General features: G+C 39.9%; 1 long non-coding RNA gene across 2 annotated transcripts; it reads right to left on the bottom strand.

The window, feature by feature from the left end:
* Positions 1-1,687: 1,687 nt before the first annotated feature.
* Positions 1,688-5,333, bottom strand: LOC117476099. 2 transcript variants are annotated; one of them, XR_004555237.1, is made up of 4 exons: positions 5,109-5,333; positions 3,324-3,408; positions 2,048-2,192; positions 1,688-1,819 (listed from the first exon to the last, which is right to left on the bottom strand). It is a non-coding gene; the product is annotated as an uncharacterized LOC117476099 (long non-coding RNA). The 2 variants fall into 2 exon arrangements; XR_004555238.1 differs by lacking the exons at positions 3,324-3,408; positions 5,109-5,333 and adding an exon at positions 2,740-2,775.
* Between the last annotated feature and the right edge of the window lie 1,954 nt (positions 5,334-7,287).

The raw sequence follows: 7,287 nt of genomic DNA on the forward strand, positions 1-7,287 counted from the left end.
ACTATAAAAGAACAATGGAGACAAAATAATTTGCTGACATATTGTGAGCTTGCAGATCAGCTATTTTCGCTACTTTTGCACGAGACAACATTTGTCAAACAAAAAAAACATGTTTAAATATAGAGATAAAACATTTCTCTTCCCGGCAGAAACTATATACAGACACAAACATAACAAGGTAAATAAATAAATGAAGTAAATTAAATCACGTAAAGTAATAAAAATAAAATAAAAATAAATGAATTAACAGGACTAGTAGGTACAGTGTAAACGTGTGTCAATGTTTTGACACAATTAAAGTGTGTGCCTACTGTGTTTTACAATCATGTTTTGTGTCATTCATATTTTTAGAGAGCAGCTGTCAACTTGTTTGACACAATCACATCACTAAAAGGCTACTTCTCTCTCAGTGTACTTTTAGGCCTAAGCTGCAATTGATGTCCTCAAAAATTTGACATTTGAGGATTCATGTCCATCAATTTCATATACTGCCTGTTGGATAAACTCCCAGGTAGGGAGACACTGCTTTGTGTAATTGATGTCAAACACAAAGAAAGCCTTAAAACAAAGATCTACTGCACCCAGCAAAGTGTCCGTTTCAATGGCGTTGTCTGACACAATGGTGAAGGTCTGGCATGTTGTCATGTCATCACCAAGACACAAGATGTGCGGGAAGGGTTGAGTTCTCTCTGCTGTCTGTAGGTACTGTACCATGTTGGTCCCCACCTGTTAATTACACAACAGTTACTTGCAATATAACCTGCCATTTAAGTTACGCATGTTGTTTTTATTATCTTTTTTATGGAAGTATGAAAATGCTAGTATATAAACACAGAAACACCCACCATTATTGAAGTAGAAAAACAAAAGTAAAACTTACTGGTTGGATATTAATGAAGGACTTGCGGGACTCCTCTATGGTGGGTCTGTGGACTTTTCCTCCAATCTTGTAGACCGATGGAGGAAGCAGAGTCGGCAGGACTTTCAAAGCTCGGTCTACGCAATATAAGAATAATACATATTAACATCAACATTTAAATAGTATATAAAGATTGATATTTCTGAAGCAATATTGACTTTTCTGCCCTGGTGTTGAATGGTAAAAACAAGGCGTGAATTGTATAGCCTATTATAATCACAGGAAGTGTTGTGACATCTTATCAGAATCAGAATCTTTATTGTCACATCACAGGTGTAAAACAGTGGGTGAAATTTGTTTTTGTGCAAGCTCCATCGTTTTGATTGTTTCCAGAAAGAGAAAGAAAAGGAAGGGGGGGAGCAGGAATCAAAGAAAGACAACAAGGTATCTAATGAAGTGGTTCACAAACTTGTTCATGTATTTGTCCAAAGACTCCCATCCGAAAACATGTTGTGCAAGGGACCCCATACAAGATGATTGTTAAAATATTAAAAAAAAAAATGCAGATCTACAAGCTCACAACGAGTCTCATTGGGACGCAATGCAAGCTTGTAGATCTGCTATTTTCAAAGAACCGGTGTGTGTGTGTGTGTTACATAGTAAGAAATAGCTTACCTGGTGTCATGTCATCAAACACCAAGGGCAGTTTTCCCTCTCGCTGGGCATATGCAAGGATTCGGTCACTCATAGTAGCCCAGTTCTGAAACAGTTTTCCCACTGCCTCTGGATGAAGCTGCTGGAAGTCTTGTGATATCTGATACATTTTGAAAAACAATAGAACAGTGTTTAAAGAAATGATATGGGCTTGTAGTACCTGTTAGGAAAAGGGTTAGGGGACCTACCTATTGACCTTCATCCATTCAACCATTTCTAGAAGTTTTTCAGGAGGCACATCAGATTCTGTTGAATGATAAGTACAGAGGTCCTCAGATTCATTATAGCTGATTTCAAACATTTGGGGTTCTGGCCTAATTGGAGTGTGTGAAAAGTCGCCAATCGGTCCAGCGGTGCCTGAGACTAGCTTTTAGAAGATGGATGGACAGAAGAGTCATGGGACCGAAAATATAATCCCTTGCATTTGTCCATTCTAGCCTGGCGGGGATAATTAACATTGGTTATTAGTATTACCTGGTGTACTAGGTGTCTGTTCCTCCTGTTGTTCTTGGTGGCGTGGTCGTTTCAGCATTCTCATGCGCTTCCTGACGTTCCTCAAGCGCTCCTCCAGGAAACCTGTAGCAGGTTTGTGATTTCGGCCAGGTGTGTACCAAGCTCCCTGTAAAAGAGAAAATTAGATTATTATTATTTTTTAGAGATTTGGGTATGGAGGAAAATAGAGAGGGTTGTGTTTTCTGACACTTGGTGAGTTCCCTGGAACACCGGGGACACATATTCATGTATAAAAGACGTACAAAAGTGCATTTTGCATGATAGGTCCCCTTTAAGTTAAAAGCATCAATCTGGTGCACTTTGAGAGCAAAATGAAGAGATCTATGGATACATCTTTCAACACCCATATGAAACAGAACTGTAAGCAGATTTTTCTTTTTGGATATTTTACAAATCACTCACCTTTTAAACTCTATTCTTGTTATTTTTAACAACTTTTTTGTTACTGTCATAACAAACTTTCATTTAGTCTCTAATGTCTCATTAATAACTATAATGATCATATCAAGGTGTGCCTTAACCTCACTGAGCTGAGGTTATTTGAGCCTCTCAGGAGAGAGCTCTCTTCCACCTGGTTGTAGAGAAGCTCTTTAAATTCGTTAGCATAGCTAGCTAACCAGATGCTAATAACAACAGATCGCCACTGTGCTTACAACTAAAGACACAGCCACGCAAACACTGCGGCATGTGTACGGCTCCTTATGGGTACTGGCACTGCAATATTTGAAGAGCTGGAGCGGCGTTCCGGTGCTCTCCGTCAGCACTCTAGTCTACACTCCTTTCAGACGAGACATATACCAAGTGAAGACACGTTACGCTCGTGTTGTGTTCAATGAACCTGTCCTTGGCCAGGAAAAACAGGCACTCGCTTGTATAATTATTTTGCGGTCTAGATTTCTTCTTCTTTTTTGAAGTGAGAAGTTGTCCGTCCATCAGTCGGACTGACGGGCGGGCGGACGGACTCCCCCCCACCCCCACCCCCAAAACGAAAACTTTTCGGTTCTCCACGAATTACACAAGTCACCCAAATCAGCGTTAAAAAAGCGGGAAGCGCCGAAAAGCGACTAATTTGCATCACTGAGATTAAAAGAAAAATCCATAGGGTTTAAGTGGTTAATTACCTAGTGAAAATAGAACATATTTAGTATCAAAACTGGATATGGCCTTCCTCTTTTTAATATATAACAAAATATTTAATAGTAACATCTCAACATTGTCTCAATAAAAATGAATTTACCTTTAAATGTGTCAATCAAGTTCTCAAGCTGCCATGCAGTCAACGTCTCTGTGACAAACGTGTCCATGGTGAAACCCTCACATTACTAGAATGAAATCAGATTAAGTCAGGGCTCTCGACTAACTTTTTTCACCATCCTCCCGGAACCGTCCCGAAATACAATCTAAGCCGTCCCGAAATTAATGTGGACCGTCCCGAATTTAAAATATTTGTTTTTCTACATTATCATTAGTTAAAATCATTCAAAGTGACCTTTAACATAAATAAAACATCATACAAATCATTAGATGATAATTCATCAACCTTTTTATTTGAGTAAATCAGTCAAACACAGAAACAAAGGCCAAATATATTTAAAAAAAACACACAAGCGAGAAAGTTACTCTAATATTGAATCCAATCAAGTCCCATCCGATTAACAAAAAAATCCAACACTCTGTCCTGAAGACAGAAGACAGAACCAAGAGTAACCACTAACCAGGATGACAGTCTGTAACACAGTCAGGAGACCTTTACAAACTGCCCCGCCCCCTCGCACACAGACGGGGGAGAGAGCTCTCTCGTCTGGATTGGAAAATACATCATAGACGCATTTTGTAGTCTTATTGCATATTAGAAAAGGAGTTGGCGAAACTAAAACTGCAATGTAATGTTCATGTAGCAATAATACATATGACATGTATGTTTTAAATGTCTCCAGTACCGATAAAAAGACCACTGTTGGTACCACTGTCTTTAATAATTCCGGCCCGGGGCCCGTTTAATACCGGGGCTCGGTACCCATCCCTACATGGGGAGAGGCGCAGCATATTGCTAAGGACTAAATGCGATGGAGAGTTCTCATCTCAGCTGCAATGACATGTCTGGAAACCCCCTCTAGGGTGCCCCATGCATAGCGCGTCGTCAAAAGCTGCTTCATAAGTTAAGTTTCGTTTCTCCGCACCGCTCCGGGGTAAAAAAATTGTAGTTACATCACAGCTGTGCGGCTGGCTGACAGCTGTAGCTACGTACTGTGTGTGTGTGTGTGTATTTCGCGGGTTGCTAAATGCTTTGTGTGTGTTTATGTTGACAAGGAGGTTTAATAACTGTGTGCTACACAAAACGTGCAGTCAGTTTCATTTTCATCGCCGTTCGTAGTAGAGTTAGCAGGGTATTTTTATTTTAACTCTCGTCCCAAATTCGTCCCAAAATTAATTTGTATCCTCCCCGACCCGATTTTTTTCGGCCCCGGGACGACGGGAGGTCCTTAAACTCGAGCCCTGGATTAAGTACATTAGAATTTCACAAAACTGTGCAATGTCTTAACATTTATTGTAAGGTACCAAGCTACACATTTACAGTTACTACAGGGGGTCTGCCAAATCTATGTTAGATAGAAAAAAAATGCACACACAATAGAATGAAATGACGTTTCACAGAAGAAAAAATAATGCTACTTTAGGCACGCAACCACTGCCGAATATACAGCAATATAAAAGCAGACCAGTGATAGAGCTCACTCTCACGAAAGAACAATCTCTCCTTGAAGACATTTTAATCATTCACGATTTATTATTATTATTATTGGACCCTGACGTCGCCCCTCGCCATTCACGACCTAGCTGGTTGGTATGCTAAGCTAAGCTAAGCTAAGCTAACCTGGGGTAACACGTCGATGGCAGGGAACTAAAATGTTACATTATGTGGTTCGGTGACTTCGGTCACTCACTCCTAAAAATAACTTCAATAGATGCTAACTTTAATGATTAATGTAATTAATAAATAACTCTAATAACCTAAACTTACCTAAATCAATGAGCTTCTTTCTCTGTCTGTCTGTCCGTGTGTGAAAGCGCGCGCCCGAGCTGCATGCTGGGAAAGAGAGTTGTGACATAAAAGCCATCTGATTTATACTGCCAACAGCTACACTGAAGTGAAGCTTGTACAGTACATCTAATAATTTTGCACACAAACCCAAAGCTATATATAGTTCAGACCTATTTATAGCTACTAGTAGAACAAACGTCTTTGTAAAATAATAATTCATCGCATCACAACGTACATTCAAGGCTCTTTCACTTAATGATATAGCATTGACAGAAATGTAAAACATTTGTAGCTGACGTTAACTGCTAATGTTATACTTTGCACAGTCTGTTAAATGCCATATTACTATTAATACAGATCCCTATTGTGCTGTTATCACAACTCATTAAAAAAATATAGGTTACAGAATTGTATAATTATATAAATATAGGTAAAATATAGTGATAAAATATAGGTTACATACCTTGTGTTTTGATGTGAGAAATGACAAAAAGATGGTTCCAGAATGATTCAGAAGTGGGAAAATGAATAAAGCAACCTCTGGGTTAAAAATAACCCAGGCAGGTGTTCAACTGCAATTGAAGCCCTAATAACCCCTTTGACCTAGCATGAACAACCCACCAGTGTGTTTGCAGTACCCAAATAACCCATAATTATGACCCAGCCAAATCAACCCAGCAATGTGTTTACAGAAATAACCCAGCAATTTTTAGAGTGTAGAGTTCAATAAAGTCCATCAATCTCTGCAGTCATCAGATCTGTCCTTTGAATCCACACAAATAAACCAAAAAATAGATACTTTGTATTTCTCATGTGTATTTAATTTGTATTGCAGTTATCCAGCAGCAATGTATTGTTATTAGTATCACTGAGAAATGATAAGAGTGATGAAAATCTACTGTGATAAATATAAACTCGTAAGGACTGATGTGTAAAAAAACACTCATATTCTTGTATTAATACACAAATGTCAAGATGTTCATACTAAGAATTATAAATGAACAGCATTAAAAGTTACACTTTCAGTTTTAGCAATACATGTATGCCAGTCCTCAGACTTCACCAGAAGTGAATGAGTCTACATAAATCATTCAAACCTATAAATGTTTTTACTGATAAGAACTGAAAAGGAATGGAAAAGACCCATGACGATAAAACGAAATAGTTCTTTTAGGCATAAACTACTTGTCTAATTGTAAATGTTCTTAAATTAAACTTCCCAATAACTTAAGCAAAACAAATCATCAGATGAATTTGATAAACAAGTTGGAAAGTGATGAAGAGAGGAAGAATATCATTGTGTGTGAATGCAACACAAGACATGACGTCACGTCTCTAAACCCCAAAGCCTCTCCCGTGCAGAGTCCTCTCGCCGGGTGCGGTGGCGCGCGCCTGTAATCCCAGTTACCGGGAGGCTGACCCCTAGATTCCACCGGGTCCGTCTGCGCCGCGTTACGGCTGCGCCGCGGTTTTGGTCCGGCCTCCTCCGGCGTCATACCCTACCAGGCGCGTTTCAGAAGCATTTCAGAAGCGGAGAGTCTTGCCTGCCGGCTCGCAGTTTTTGTTGATTTGGGCATATTTCCTGGACAGGCTACTTTGTACAGACAAAGTTAATAATAACTGTAATATTCCAGTTATAAACGACATGAATCAAAGATGTGTTGCTTTATTTTAGTGGTAAAAAAAATGCATTCATCATCATAATTATTCTATATATATAATTTACACAGTGCCTGTAAACCGGAGGAGAACGCTGGCATTTCTCCTCCTACTTGAAAGACTACGGAGGGATAGGGTCTGCAAAATTAGTTTGTGTGTGTGTATATATCTATATATATATGCTATATATGCTCTGAAAGTTCCACTTCCTGCCTGCCCGACCTTACGTTACGGCTGCGCCGCGACAAAAATAGGATTCGATCCTAATTTTAGAAAAGCCCTGCGCCGAGCCGCTTCTGGGACGCTTCTGGGACGCGTCTGAGCCGTAACGCACCGCGTGTGGTGGAATAGCACCCATTGACTAGAGTGGCCGCGATCACCTTGAGCACCGCGGCGCAGCCGTAACGCGTCCGTAACGCGCCGCAGACAGACCCGGTGGAATCTAGGGGTGAGGCTGGAGGAGCGTTTGAGCTCAGGAGCTCTGAGCTGCAGGGACTAT

The sequence above is a fragment of the Trematomus bernacchii genome, unplaced genomic scaffold (genome assembly GCF_902827165.1).
Source record: "Trematomus bernacchii unplaced genomic scaffold, fTreBer1.1, whole genome shotgun sequence".
Classification (NCBI taxonomy): domain Eukaryota; kingdom Metazoa; phylum Chordata; class Actinopteri; order Perciformes; family Nototheniidae; genus Trematomus; species Trematomus bernacchii.